This window comes from Gopherus flavomarginatus, chromosome 2 (assembly GCF_025201925.1).
Source record: "Gopherus flavomarginatus isolate rGopFla2 chromosome 2, rGopFla2.mat.asm, whole genome shotgun sequence".
NCBI classification, from domain to species: Eukaryota; Metazoa; Chordata; order Testudines; family Testudinidae; genus Gopherus; species Gopherus flavomarginatus.
Genome location: NC_066618.1, coordinates 95,677,103 through 95,693,375, shown reverse-complemented (window position 1 = coordinate 95,693,375; position 16,273 = coordinate 95,677,103). Strand labels below are relative to the sequence as shown.

Here is a 16,273-nt window from a genome sequence, read left to right as displayed (position 1 = left end):
TCCCCTACATCCTCTGTAGAGAAGAGAAATGCCAATAAATAATTTAGTTTCTCTGCTATGGCCTCACCATCCTTGATTGCTCTGTTAGCACCTTGATTGTCCAGGGGCCCCACTGTCTGTTTGACAGACTTCCTGCAGCTAATGTACACTTCAACAAAAAACGAGAGTTGTGTGTCCTTAGCTAACTCCTCTTTAAATTCTTTCTTGGCCTGCATTATACTTTTACATTACTTCCCCAGCCACCCCCATCAGCACAGTCTGTTATTCCTCTATATTTAGTACCCTGATATAACCCCATCCCTTTGATTCTCCTCATTCCACCAAGTGTCCGTGATGCCTATTAGATCAATATCCTCATTTAATTACAGGTACTTTCCCTAGCTCCCTCATCTTATATACAAATGCAAGAAGTCTAAATTCTAAGCACTTGCATATTTGCCTTCATGTGTTGTATTTAAATGGGACTGTTTCTCCTTAGACCCTACCTGTCCTTTAGCAATTTCTTTCCTATCTTCTTAAATAAATTCCATCTCTAAGGGATGTCTCTGACTACAACATGTGCTCTTTCACACCTGTGTTTTCCAACAATACTTAGTTTTAAAAAATTTCTACCATCTTTTCACTTTTACACCCCAGCAGTCTTGTTCCACTTGGTTTAGGTGGAGCCCATCCTTCCCAGCTCTTAATCTCACTTTAAGTCCATCTAACAAGATAAATCAATTAAACAGCAGGATACCAAGGGAGGAGACAGTTGACAAGAAGGAACCCAGGAACCAAACCCTGCTACAAACCCTGGTGCCACATTTCTAGTCAAGGGACACCATCATAGGACCTAGCCACATCAGCCACACCATCAGGGGCTTGTTCACCTGCACATCTACCAATGTGATATATGCCATCATGTGCCAGCAATGCCCCTTTGCCATGTACATTGGTCAAGCCAGACAGTGTCTATACAAAATAAATGGACAAATCTGACATCAGGAATTACCATATTTAAAAACCAGTAAGAGAACACTTCAATCTCTCTGGTCACTCAGTCCTCAAAGTGGCAATTCAACAAAAAAAAACCAGACTCTAATGTGAAGCTACAGAACTGGAGTTAATTTGCAAACTAGATACCATCAGATTAGGCCTGAATAAAGACAGAGTGGTTGGGTCATTACAAACTAAACTTAAAATTTCCCTAATACTAATTTCTCTATTGTTACTCACACCTTGTCAACTGTCTGTAATGGGCCACTTTTTTGAACTGGCAAGAAAGATTTCTCCTCCCTTGGTATCCTGCTTTTAATTGATTTCTCTCATTAGATGAACTTAACACTAGTAAAGCAACCCACATCCTTTCACATATTTACACCTGCTCCAGTATCTTTTACTTCATACATCTGAGGAAGTGGGTTGTAGCCCACAAAACTCTAAGGTGCCACAAGGACTCTTTTTTGCTGATACATATTAACACAGCTACCACTGAAACCTGTAATAAATCTCAAACTCTCCTTCCTACACTATCATCTTATTCACGCATTAACCTGCAGTTCTGCCTGTCTTCATAAAACTGGAAGCATTTCCAAGAATGCTACTGTCACGCTGTCTCATGACAGTGAGTGCCAACCACAGAGCAGACTGTCAAGAAGGGCATTGAACAATAAAATCAATTTAGTAACATATGTCAACTCCACAAACCCCATAACAGCCTTAGCATGGAGTCTGTTCCCCTGGGCACTGAGGTCTGTGTCAGGCAGCCAAGCTTGCCTTTGTGATACATGGTCCCTTACACCAAAATTCACAATATTCAGGTTACTCCCGGTCCTAGAGGGCCAGTCACTTAACCCAGGTCAATTGCATCCCAGATCTCCCAAGACAACACTTATAGCCAGTAATCAACTAAACATGTCTTAAGAAATTAGAGTAATTTACAAGGTTAAAGCAGGTAAATACAAAAGTGAGTTTTAGGTTTCAAGAAGTAGCTACTATACATGCAAGCTTTATATGTCCCTTATGGCTAAGCCAAACTAAGCAGCTTGGGGATTTCTTGCTTATGCTTAGAAATACTACCTACTCTGAATTCCAAGCAGCATAGCAATACAGTTCCTTTTTGTGAGACATTGTTATTCTCTTCCCCCTGAGTTCAAGCTGATGGGATGAGTTTATGTGCAGGTCAGGTCCCATCTTTGTGGGTGTTGGGGGAGCAAAGTCTCTCCCTTTTGATGTTTCACAATGGCTCATTTGGTTTCAGTGGGCCTTGTTATAAGCAGGACCAGCACTTTATTAATATTATTCTTTCCTGTTTGGTGAATTACACAATTAGAGGTTTACAAAGCAAACACTCAATATAACTATACTATAGGCTACAGATCAATACATGGAGCATCCTACGAGGATTTCATCAAGTCTGAACACTAAAAACTCAACATCTATTTTAACAATGCTAACACATGGGTGAGCCAGTATGGCTTTCAGCTACACATCTGTCAATGTTCAGTGAGGCCTAGGAGTCTGTCAGTATCACAGCTACTATGGAGGTCCTGGACTTCAATTTCTTACCTAGCAGCCTACATTTGGTCTTCAGGATACATTCCCCTATGGGTACCACAACCACAGGCTTCCTCCCAGCACTGCCTCTAAGGGCTTGTCTACATCAGAAAGTTGCAGCGCTGGTGAGGGAGTTACAACGCTGCAACTTTGAAGGTGTACACATCTGCAGGGCACCACCAGCGCTGCAACTCCCTGTTTGCAGCGCTGGCCGTACTCCCGTTTTGTCTCGGGTGTAGAGGATCCAGCGCTGGTGATCCAGCGCTGGTAATCCAATGTAGACACTTACCAGCGCTTTTCTTGACCTCCGTGGAAGGAGGAAGCCTCTGGTAATCAAGCTGGTCTCCTTTTCCGGTTTGCTCTCTCGTTCCCAGAGCCCAGAGCAAGCAGGTCTCCTTCCCTGCGGTTTGCTGGGTGGCTCCGGGAACGAGAGAGCAAACCGCGGCGAAGCGGGTCTCCTTTCCCGGTTTGCTCTCTCGTTCCCGGAGCCCAGAGCAAGCAGGTCTCCTTCCCTGCGGTTTGCTGGGTGGCTCCGGGAACGAGAGAGCAAACCGCGGCGAAGCGGGTCTCCTTTCCCGGTTTGCTCTCTCGTTCCCGGAGCCCAGAGCAAGCAGGTCTCCTTCCCTGCGGTTTGCTGGGTGGCTCCGGGAACGCGAGAGCAAACCGCGGCGAAGCGGGTCTCCTTTCCCGGTTTGCTCTCTCGTTTCCGGAGCCCCGAGCAAGCAGGTCTCCTTCCCTGCGGTTTGCTGGGTGGCTCCGGGAACGAGAGAGCAAACCGCGGCGAAGCGGGTCTCCTTTCCCGGTTTGCTCTCTCGTTCCCAGAGCCCAGAGCAAGCAGGTCTCCTTCCCTGCGGTTTGCTGGGTGGCTCCGGGAACGAGAGAGCAAACCGCGGCGAAGCGGGTCTCCTTTCCCGGTTTGCTCTCGCGTTCCCGGAGCCCCCCTTGAAGCCGCCCAACAGCGCTGCAGTGTGGCCACATCTAACACCACTTGCAGCGCTGGTTGCTGTAAGTGTGGCCACTCTGCAGCGCTGGCCCTATACAGCTGTACTAATACAGCTGTAACAACCAGCGCTGCAAAACTTTAGATGTAGACATGGCCTAAGTCTGTCTAGAAGTCTTGTGAAATCAACCACCTTCACACCAAGCAGGCAATCTACCATTCCCTTCTCCAGTCATCACAAATCCAGTTACTACCTGGCTCTTCCTAGTAACACGGATCTCCATGAAGGGGCATTCTCAGTGCAAGGGGATACCATGACATCTGGAAGAAGGGTCCCAACTATTGTTTCCCTCTGCTCTAGCTTGATGGTCTCATACTTTAATTCTCAACAGCACAGACATTGGTCCCATCCACAGTCTGGCATTCTATTTTGTCCCTGAAAGCCTGATCTACTACTGTCTCCCTCAGCTTCTTCAGGTCAGACACTCTAGCCTCACGGGCCTGTACTGTGTCTGAGAGCTGTGAGCTGATTTTACCATAGGCACAACCTGCCCACAAGGCAGGTAATCCATCATGCTGCATTCAGTGTAATATACTGGAAAGCCCACACTGCTGCTGGACTTCTGCTGCCTTATTTTTAGTCTGATTTTGTGACCTTGCAAGAGTATCAGAGTTGGAAAAGACCTCAGGAGGTCATTAGTCCAACCCCCTGCTCAAAGCAGGACCAATCTCCAGACATTTTTGTCCCAATCCCTAAATGGCCCCCTCAAGGATTGAACTCACAACCCTGGGTTTAGCAGGCCAATGCTCAAACCACTGAGCTATCCCTCCTGCCTCTTTTTTGGATCAGGGGATGCGATATTGGTTTTAGTTTAGAGTATTCTAAACATTGCATTCCCCATCTCCTGTTAGCTGCTCCGTTTTAACTCTGATTGACTCAGAGCTGGCTTTTTAAAGCCATGTTTTCTGAGTTAGTGCTCTGCCCCCCCATCAGAGAATCCAAAGGGGTTAGAGATCCAAGGATAACAGGAAAGAGCCTTGTTAGTAAGTTCTCAGCCTAGCCTAGCAGACTACATGGCTCATCTCAGTTTTGCAAACAGACCACTCTATACTCTTCAAGTAAGCAAGCAAACTAAAAGACAAGTTTCACTTAAAATGAGCAGCTCCATCTCTTTTCCGGAATGACAGCACAGATAGTCTCACACTAGCAATGAAGCAGAGAAGTGAAACAGCTGTCAATTAAATTGAAGGGTCATAAGCCTAAGAAGAGTGAATTCTTCTGAGAAACCACCACCACCTTTCACATGTGAACAAGGTTATACCACTAGCAGACATGATACCCTAGTGCATATCACTAGATTAGCATCTCAAACTTTGCATTATAATTAATACTAGAAAATGCCCATTTTATTCTGCCCAAAAACATAATTCATAAGGTAAGCCACATTAGGCACAGACCAGATGTTTATGAAAAGCATTTCTACTCTGAAAATTACTTAAATGCCACCTTCTTACACAAGTCCATCCTTCAGTCATCTACTTATTTAACTCAAGTGTTTTCACTGTTTTAATCCTGCTAATGCTATAGAGCCAACCACCAAAATGCAAGCTAAATTCTATTCCTTCTCATGCAACAGAGTTACTAAAAGCCCACCATTTACACCTGTACAAACTCATTCTTTTCATTGGGTTTCAGAGGCATAACATAGAAGCCATAGAATCTGCAGAACCTTTAGTATTGGTGCTGGACGAGAAGGAATGAACATGAGTTGAATTTCTAGCTAGGCTTTTACATGCCACACATCCAAGTGCTGGGACTTTGTATTAAACCAGTACTGCACCTAGCTGAAAGCTAGTTTCAGTCTTCTGACTGGGCTTATTGGATAACCTTTTCTGCAAAATGGCTCTCTCCTACATGAAGTTGGGAAATATTAGTTTCAATTAAACCTATTTCCATGAACAATTCAGATTTTTCATTCTGGTGAGAAAAGGGGCATGTTTTCTTGAAGTATGTTTGGTTTCAAATTAGTGGAAAAGTCAAGGAAGGGTTGCTTTATACCAATTCTAGTATTTCTACTGTATACAGATTTAAACACCTATAAGTTTTTGTAGAATCAGTTCTGCTTCAGTTTCCTCTCCACAATTGAAAATTATGTTTTCCATCAAATACATTGACTCCTGCTTACTGAAACCTTAAGAAACTCCGAATGGATTTTAACTGTAATCTGAGCTGGAAGACATAAGTGGCTGTTACAATATAGAACTGTTTTTCCAAGAGTTAACCCCTAAACTTTGTAATTGCAAATGAGAGCATTTATATATTAGATTGGTGTATTCTGAAGTGGATGCTAAAAGCCTAAATAAAGCCAACTGTGCATGATATGCTCCTGAGCTCCAGCCTACAGCTAGCTCCAAAAACAGTGCTCTTGTTAAGGTACCCTCCCCTAACCCCAGGTTTTGAATGCAAGACTTATCAATTTGTCCTAGCTTTGGACCAGAGAAAAAGCATAAATAAGTATGCTTTACTTTCATGTGTCAGAAATTAGGTCTTGTCTTGCTCCATGACAATGTTAAACTTTTGGACAGTTAAAAAACTGAAGCATATTAAGACAGTACATTAAAATGATCTAATACTTTTACTGCAAATACTTAGAGGCAACAAGGCAAACAGGATCCTCCATAGGACAGTCACACTACACTAAGGATCAGCTAACTTAGGTACAGCCAGACAGATGAAATCAAGAAGCAATCATGTTTAAGCCAAAACTAAACAACTTATCTACCTGGACACCGATGTGACAATTTTACCTTCAGACAGGTCACTCACTTTGAAAAAGCGATCCTGATGAAAAGCCATATATACAACTTTTAATAGGCTTATTTACATGAGTAGCAGTCAAGTGTATATTTGATTCCTGCCCTCACATGCATTTCTGGATGTAGAAAATGAGTTTGCAAAATACAGATTCCTGAAGAGAAGACTAAATAAGGTCATGCAAAGTACGTATTTCAACATGCTCCCTTAATGAGGTCATTATGTATGTCAGTTAACACCCAGGTTCAATGCTCTTTGCTATAATTTATAAATCTATCAACTAGGTAACATTCCATTTACTATCAATATTTAAGGCATCTGTCATGACGGAGTAGTGTTTGTGCAAGCACTCAAGAACTCCATAGTTAAAAACAAAGTTTTACAGTTCAGTCTATAATTTAATCAAGTTCCTCCCACATGTGTTGCCTCCTTTTGCTAGCAGGACAGAGTGAGACAGGGTCCTGACACTTATCTCTACTTGGCAATGCACTCCATTAACATCCAGTGTGATAAATTAGAAGGGGCAGCTCCCTTTTATGGACACCCAGCCACCAGTCAGGAGCTATAGAATCCTCCTTAGCAGCTGTACCCTAATTGCCTTAGCTGTAAAGGGTTAAGAGAAGTTTAACCTGAATTGGCACCTGACCAGGGAACCAATAGGAAGGCTGTACCCTTTCAAAATCAAAAAACCACTGGGGAGGGGAAGGAGATCTGTCTCAGGCTGGAGAGAGGGGAAGGCAGCAACAAGCTGTAAGGTTTAAGCCTGGTATGGAAAATCATCTGCATCATGCCTAGAAGTGCCTCATTTGGAACCCAAGATATGTAAATAGCATAGGAAAAGTTAAGACAGATGCGATTAGGAACCTTTTTGGTTTGTGGATTTCTCTGTGCTAACCCAAGGTGCTTTTATTTTGCTTGTAACCTTTAAGCTGAACCCCAAATAACTTATTTTTGGTGTTTAATCCCTAAAGCCTAAGTTTTCAGATGTCTCTTCCTTTAATAAAATTTATTTTTTAAAAAATCCTTTGATTCCAGAGTCCTTAGACAAGGGGTTGGTCTGTGTTCACACTGCTAAGGCAACTGGTTCATTTTTTATTCTCAAGCCTCACCAGGAAAGGTGGGAGGGAGGTTTGGGAGGGGTGTTTCATGTGGGTACCCCAGAGTTCAGATTTGGGGGTACACCCTGACATCCAGTAAGACAAAAGAATGCTAGGTTTTACATATCTGACACTCAACTATGATTTTTGTCTAAAGCTATCCATTTCTTCAAACATGAAGTAGATGGCCAAAATAGAGTTGAGAAACTAAGTCAATTTTCCAGCCACTTCTTGCAATCAACATTTAACTTGCACTTGTAGCTCAGTTTAAGAAACACTTTAAAATGTCAGACCTCATCTGAGTTTTAGAAAAGAGTCTCAGTTGTCATCTTTGATTAGATTTTCAGTTCTGGAGTTGTTACAGTGGAGGAGAAAGTTTTAAAGCACATTTTCAGCAGCTGTAGAGCCCAGAAGCTTCATATGTATTTACATGTTTCTTACATGCTGGGGCAAATTAGCTTAGTTTTCCATGTGACTAGACTCAAACTGGGGAAAAAAAAATTTACTCTTCCTTTTCTGAAGACACAATTTAGTCTTATTTGACATCTGGAAAGAATCAAATAACTCCGTTTCATAGTTTAACTTGGGATACTATGCCATGGTGTGTGTAGTTCTCATCTAATTCAAGGGTCATGAAACTTACATTTTTCTGTAGATGTGCATGCTAAAATTGTGGTTTTCATTTAAAAGACAATTCGCACACAGCATTTTAACTGATCAGATACAAGTTTACATATCAAGGAAGAGGAAGAAACCAATTTGATATTATGAAGTCTCCCAACAGTTACATGTTCTTCCCTTTTCTTGGTTATCATAAAAAGGATAAAGAGTACTGATAAGTGCTGGTCCTAGGACAGATTCAAACTGTTGTCAGTTATCCAACATTTCATCTTAATGTTCAATGTTACTCAGCAGCAAGTTTCCAAAGAAGATTTCCCATCAAAAACATGAAGTTAATTTAGAAACTTGGGTCCAGATAATGCAATGACGACATCTACCTGGGCAGATGCTATTACAAGATCAAAGCTGAAGTTTCTAGGAAAAACTACTGAATTTTAAAACCTGTTTTTCCGCAGATTTACTAGCATCTTACCTTGCTATATTTGTGTGTTTTAACATCAGCGGATTATGTTTTGAGTAAAGGGGATAGGAATAAGTTTAAAATGCTTTTTAAAACCCAGCCTTTCAGACAAGTCTATTCAGCTATTCCACTATTATGCTGTAGTTAATATAAACCAAATGAGTACTGAGATAAGCCAATAAAAGAGGAAGGAAAATTCACACTGGTACAACTTCCTTATCCCCACCTATTTATATTCCCACACACTGCAGTTTTAGTATTTAACAGAAAAAGGACACTCAAGAAAGAAATAGCACTCTACCGCAGAAGTCCCCACAGCATTTAGATGTAAAATATTGATTTACTGAATATGAGTGACATTTCTTCTTGATCTTGTGCTGCACAATATTAGGAAAGGACTTTATACTTAGAAGTAGAGCACATCTTTTTTCCCTTTCCAGTCCACACAGAAATCTCCCCTTTTAGAGGGCAAATTTCTTCAACAGAAAGAAGCCATTTGGCCCAACGTGACTTTTTCAGAAACCCTGAAGCCTACTTTTATCATTGAGCTCAGTCCTCTTCAAGTGCATCTAGGTACCTTATAATCACCACTTCAGTTTTCTTCCTAGTCTGAGACAGATTCTGGGTCACAGAGGCCCCTGTGGGACTGTCACCTGACATGCTGGAATTATATCTGAGCCTGTTTTCCCTGCCAGTTTTGGACTCCAGAACCCTATCTTGTTGAGCCAGGCATGCTAGCCAGATAACAGAGACCCATGTCTGGTCCACACCCCCAAAGCTGCAGACTTTAACCAAAAACTGCTCAGTAGGTCATCTATCTCAAAACACCCAGGCCCCAATGGGATCCTAACCCCAAATAAATCCATTTTACTCTATAAAGCTTATAGAAGGTAAACTCAAATTGTCCACCCTCTATAACAGATATGCACAGCTGTTTGCTTCTCCAGGTATTAATCACTTACTCTGGGTTCAATAACAAACAAAAACATGATTAAGTATAAAAAGTAGGATTTAAGTGGTTTGAAGTAACAGAAAAAAGTAAATTCCCAAGCAAAACGAACAAAAACCACACAAGTCTAAGCCTAACGTATTAGGCAACTTTTTACAGCTAAATCTCACCCTCAGGGACATTCCAATAGGCTTCTTTCACAGACTAGACTCCTTCCTAGTCTGGACCCAATCCTTTCTCCAGTACAGTTCTTGTTAGTTCTAGCTCAGGTGGTAACTAGGGGTTCTCTCATGACTGGCAGCCACCTCTGTTCTGTTCCACCCCCTTTTACAGTTTTGGTCCAAGGTGGGAAGTGTGTGTGTCTGTGTCCACATCCCTCCTAAATGGAGAAGTACCAGATTTAAGATTGATTTCAGCATCATGTGACATGGTCACATGTCCTGTGAGACTCCCTCCCCCCACACACCTCTATTCTTCCTGGGCTGTCTTACATGACCACAGGAAAGTTTGCAAGTAAAACAGAACCATTTATAACCAACTGTGCTAGTCAATGGGAGACATCAAAATTAAGCCATTAATGGCATATGCTTTGCATAATTACAATAGGACCCCAGAGTTACTTTATATTTCTAGCTTCAGATACAAGAATGATACATTCAACTAGGAGGGATATATTTAGTCAGTTATAACCTTTGTTATGATACCTTACAAAAGACAGTTTGCATAAAGCATATTCCAGTTACATCATATTTATACTCAAGCATACGGTGTGAAATGTCAGTCTATTTGCTACCTTGTATAGCAAGAATCCTGCTTCTATACCATCTTTGACAGTGAGTTCAGATACTTCAAAGTGGCTGAGTTATGCCTGATTAGTGCATTGGATATTTGTGGAAATCTCCTTTCAAGGTGCCAACTTAAGAGGTGCTAGCAATTAAGTAGGTGGCACTCCTATGAACTGTACTGAATATTCTATTGTGAACAATACTGTTCAATAAGACTAAAAGGATTTACATTGTCAGCTTTAGACTTCGCAGCACAAGCAACTCAGCCGTTCACTAGAAGCTATAAACAAGTAGAGTCATATGCTTACCAGTTTTTATTTTATAGTGTACTTGACTTGTGATTCCAACCTTTAAGAGCATCGTTTGCTCATCTGTTCTATGATGGGTTAGCTTATTGACTGCATGTTTACACTCTTGATTAAAAAGTCAAAATTTCAACTACAGTAGTATTCAGACCCCAGTCATCATCAGGGCCCTACTAGGACAAAGTCTGTGCAATTACACAGTAAGAATCTCTGCCCTGATCAGTTTACAGATTTAAAAAAAAAAAACACTTGATCTTACAGATGCCAGCCATAAAGGCAGAATTTCACAGGTTTAAAGAGTTGGTTTTGTGCTTAAAGTTTTGAAGCAAAAGCTTCAAAGATTCAAGTGATGAATTACTTAAGTGGAATGTTAGCATTACCAGAATTTTCCATTGTTAACAATAACTTGCTAGAACAAATGTCCTTTAATAATTTTCACGCCAAGATAATTCTCTCACTGGTTGATTTGTTTAGTATCGGACTTCCAATGTGCTTCATGTTGTGTACTCACCTTGAGTAACAAACAGGCAAAGTGATTAAGGGCCAGATTCTGCCAGCCTTGGTTTGTATAGTAACTCAAGCCACATCTACACTATAAACTTCTACCAACATGGGTATGTTAGTCTGAAATGTAATTTGCAACAGACAGCTGTGCCAGCAAAGTGCCCTAGTGTAAATGAAGTTATACCAGCAAGACTGCTTTTCTCAGTACAGAATTTCACTTAGGGGATGAAATATATTGACAGAAGTACAGTTTTTGGGGTATATCTGTATGTGCAACTATAAGCACTTTGCTAGTGTAAGACACTGGTATAGCTATACTGGCAAAGCCTTCCAAGCATAGACCTGGCCTTATTCTGTAGTCTCATTGGCTTGAATGGGGTTACTAACAGAATAAGGGATTACTCAAAGCAAATAAGATTGCAGAATCTGGCTGTAAGTGTGCAATACTTTTCCAGTTATATTTTTATAAAAGCTCTCAGGTTTGGAACAGTACCAGTGACATAGGGAAAGGTAGGAGAGACATCCTGGAGGCCAAATTCAGGCTGCTAGGAAAGACTGAAATCCAAGACCTCTAAGGTGGAATTCTCAGAGATGCTTCCAGTTCCACACCCAGGGCCAGGTAGGCAGGCAGGCAGAGCTTCAGAGTCTCAATGCATGGATGAGAAAATGGTGTAGGGCAGAGTGGTTTAGATTTATTAGGAACTGGGGAAACTTGGGATAGGGGAGCCTATACAGGAAGGATGGGCTCCACCTAAACCAAAGTGGATCCAGACTGCTGGCACTTAACATTAAAAAGTATGAGATGGGAGAAAGCTGCAGAGGAGCATGTGGATCGGACAGAGACTTAGAGTCTATTGATAGAGATTCTCTAGGTTTTAGTCAAGAGGAGAGGATGGAAGAGGATAAAGTATGGGCTGGGCCAGACCAAATGAGAAAATTCACAAAGAATCTGGCACATCGGAAAAGGGCAGACAAACAGTGACAAGTTTTTAAGGTGCTTGTACACAAATGCTAGAAGTACAAATAAGATGGGTCAACTAGGGTACCTTGTGTTAAAGGAGGATATTGATATAATAGGCATCACAAAAACCTGTTAGAGTGAGGACAATCAATGGGACACAATCATTCTGGGGTAGGAAATATATCAGAAGGACAGAACAGGTCATGTAGGGGGACGGGCATCATATGTGAAAGAAAATGTAGAATCAAATGAAGTAAAAATCTTAAAATCCATATGTTCCATAGAATCTCTATGGATAGTAATTCCATGCTTTAATAAGAATATAACAGTAGGGGATCTATCATCAACTATCTGACCAGGACAGCGATACTGACAATGAAATGCTAAGGGAGATTAGAGAGGCTATCAACATTAAGAACTCAATAGTGAGAGATTACAGTTATCCCCATACTGACTGGGTACATGTCAACTCAGGACGAAATTCAGAGACAAATTTCTTGATACTTTAAATGACTGCTACTTGGAGCAGCTGGTACAGGAACCAACAAGGGGAGAGGCAATTCTCGATTTAGTCCACAAAAAGGTGGTGCTGATTTCTTACATTCTACCCTTCCCCCCACCTTACCTGATTTGAGATTTTCCCTCAAAACCCCTGCTTCTGATGCTAGTCTGAGCTTTTGCAAGAACCTGCAGTACAAAACTGACTTGATTGTTGTCAGTTTCACTGCTGCCACAGCGATCTGAGAAACTGAAAACCAACTTGTCTCTGATCAATTCACTTTTGTGGCTTATGGAATTTCAGAAGCACTGGTAAAAGGCACAAGAGCCAGCTGTTCGCAGACCTAGAGAGGCTATGGTTTCCCTCCTTTACCCCCTCCAAAGGGCTAGAAACATTTAAATGAAAATTTAGACTGCAGCCAATAGTACTTGCTTATGAGACTTTCCTACTTGCCAAGAGTAGATTTTCCCCAAGCCCCCAAAAAGCCAGAGTAATCATGAAATAGCTAATGATTCTAGCAAAGAAAATCAGAACATATGAGATGTTTTGGGGAAGCTATCAACTTACATTTAGTAAATCTGCCACAATGTCATGCAAGTTTACTTTGTTCTTGCTAATATATTCTCACTGAAACCTAAGTTTAGAGAATTGATACACCTACAAAACATGTAACATAATTATACTTCCATAATATTGAGTAGGCTATTACATTGGCTATAGCCTAGCCAATTGATGTGGTTTAAAATAAATGTTTAAAGGCAAAATTAGCACACTTTAATAGCTTGACACTGAGAATTAGAGATGTACTAGAAGTCTGTCCTAAACACATGAATTAGTATACACGTTTGTTGGCTAGTAGATGCTCTTTAGACATGTGTTAAGAGTTACTTATCCCAGACCAAATTCCAAAGTTATTCTTTTGCCAAGTTAGCAGTCACTAATGATTCTACACAAAATCCTGTATTTGTGCTTATCACTTCCCCTCTGTTAGAATTCTGAGGTTGCTGAAAAAGAATGCTGCCAGTTGCCAAAAAGGTCCTCATAAGCAACTTTTTGCACATATGACAGCCTAACATGCTAAACATGTTGCTGAAATGTGTCTAGTTCTTAAGAGGTATATTGATGCACCATGAAACTGCATCCTTTTCCTCAATTAGGCACAACTCAAGCTGACTGAAAGCAAGCTCAGATGAGTCAATCATACAATAATTCAGTATTATGTCTTGCATAACCCAGTTATTTCACTCTACCACTGGCTCTGTTTGCCAGGTGTTTTATTTTTTAGGAGTGGGAGAGTCACTATTATTTGTCCCTATAAAAATGGGGGACAGAAAACAGAAGCCCCAACACTGAGATAATGTAATCTAAAGGGTGGAAATTGATACCTTTAACACAAAGGGTCACAAGAGTGAAATAAAGGAAAATCTCCGTTAAACTTCCAGAAGGAAATCCTCAGGAGTCACTCAGTATTTCCCTCCTTCTATTAGAGCTACTCAGACTTATGCAGAAGTTTAATATAAATTTGTTGAGGTGCCTCCTGTTCAATGAATGAAATGGGGAAAGGGAGAGAAATCCACATTTCTTTTATCTACCAGTTTAATGATAGCCCTTGTTAAACTACTGAAGTATCTTGCTCCTGAAATTAAGCAATTCACTGTTCTGGATAAACCCCTCTTTGCATTTCAACCTTGATTAACCCCACACAGCCGGATTTAAAATCCTAGATGTGAAATGTTGCTGTGGAAACAGAGCTAGAAATATTAACAGCACATTTGGCTGCTAGACAGACATGTTTGTACTGAAAGCCAGATGTGAACATTTCTACTGATGTTGAGCATTGTATAAAGAGGACTGTTGGAGGGGTTGTATATTACCCAACCCTCTTGTGAGGGCATCACCTGCTGTAATCATTTTCCAGATTGAAAAGAAATTCTGAGATATGATATGAAATTGAGGTAGTTTCCAACTCAGGAGCCATAAGTGTTGATTAATCCCTAACAATACATTTCAATGATACTGCTACAATGCATATTGTTGCATGCAAGCCAGGATGTTGTAGTAAAAGAATCAGTACTCAGCATCAGAGTTGGTTAATGTACATTGAACCCTACCACACTTGCACATCTGATCACTACAGACAAATATATCCCTCACCAGTAAATCATGGAATACAAGGCTGTTGGAATTGGATTTCTGCAGAGATTCAAATATAAAATAAAAATCTCAGTACTTTTGGCTGAAGTTATGCAAATCAGTTCTCAAATACATGCAAGGCTATATATAGATACAAGACTGAATTATTACTAGCCTAATCAGCAAATGGAAATGTAAAGTTTTAGGAATTTAGAAAATGCATTAATATACATAGTATTCCTTTCTATAGTTGTTATGCAGGGCACTATAATTAAGATCAAGAAAATTAAGATTAACACAACAAAAGAACCACTGGCAATTAAGTTTTTACAGTAAATGGCTCTTAAATGCAGCCTAAGGTGGTGATGAAGACAACACCCTAGAATTCAGTTGCTCTCAAAGATCTCATTTTTGAAGGCAAGACTAGATACTAGAAAAACAAACTAACAACAAAAAAAAGCATTCCTACATGGATAAAATAGGCGCTCTCCATTGTTAGAGCAGAGGTGTGGCCCGCTGTTTAAACACTAGAACAATAAAACTTGAGTAACCCAGGTGGCTGAGCTACAAATAAAAGGTTGGCTTAAAGTCATTTTTTAAAACGAGTGAAACAATCAAACTATTAAGGCGTTACAGCAAATACCCATATTTCAGGCAACTCATTTCCAGCCTCATCCGAGCACACGCACACGCCAAACTAACAAGATCAAGGATACGAGTTTCTGGGACAAGGTCCCACCCATTCCCGCAGCGGATAGCCCAGCACGTTCACGCCAAGCCTGGCCAGGGAGCGCCCAGCTCCGGACGGCAAATGAGAGACAGCGGGCGGGAATGAATGAGCCTCCCCGGCAGGGGCAGCCCCAGCGCGAGATGCGGCAGCGGCGGGCAGCCAGACTGGCCGGGAAGCCGCTCCGGGAAGCGAGGGGCAGCGCGCCGGCGGCGGGAGGCTTTTAACCTTCAGGGGACGGGAATTTCAGGTCTCACCCTGCGGGAGGCACCGACCTACCCCACCCCAGTGACGCGAGCGGGCTGGGACTGGGGGCAAACAGCCTGAGGCTCCGCAGCCGGAGTCTCCGGGGAGGGGCCGCGCGGGGTGAAGCCCCGGAGCGAATCTCCCGGGGTCACACACACCGGGAGGGCTCGGTGGGTGGGGAAGCTGTGGGGCGCCCCCCCCTCCACTCGGACTCACCTGCCCGGCTGTGGCGGCGGCTCTGCTGAGGGGTCTCGCGCCCACCACCTCCTCCTCCGGCCGCCGCCGCGCTGAGAGACGCGCTGGGCTGAGGGGGGCGGGGGAAGCGTCCGCCCAGCTCCAAAGAGACTCTGGCTCCGCGCAGGGGCTGAGACCAGCACCCGCCACACAGGGCTGTTTCCGGGGGCCGGGTGGAACCTGCTTCCGGGTAGGGGTGGAGCCAGGCAGGCAGCGACTTCCGGGGGAAACAGGGCAACAGTGCTCAAAGTGAAACGGCGAGGCCGCGGCCTCTAATAGGCTGGGGCGGAGGGGCGGGGCTATTGGAGGGGCGGAGCCTGAATGGGGACGCGACCGAAAGGGGAGGAGCTAATTCTGCTTGGGGGCGGGGTTTGGGAGGAGCTGGGTAGAAGGGAGCGCGCCCAGGCGCGGGAAGGACTAGGGGCGTGGCTTGTGTTCACACACTCTCCCTATACGCTGCAC

At 42.5% G+C, this 16,273-nt stretch overlaps 1 protein-coding gene across 1 annotated transcript in view; it reads right to left on the bottom strand.

Moving 5' to 3' along the window:
• RALA (RAS like proto-oncogene A) overlaps window positions 1–15,992 on the bottom strand; it is a 42,412-nt gene extending 26,420 nt beyond the window's left edge. The window contains exon 1 of the mRNA XM_050937823.1: window positions 15,794–15,992. The gene's annotated coding sequence lies outside the window, so the exon portion shown is untranslated. The remainder of the gene's footprint in view (window positions 1–15,793) is intronic.
• Between the last annotated feature and the right edge of the window lie 281 nt (window positions 15,993–16,273).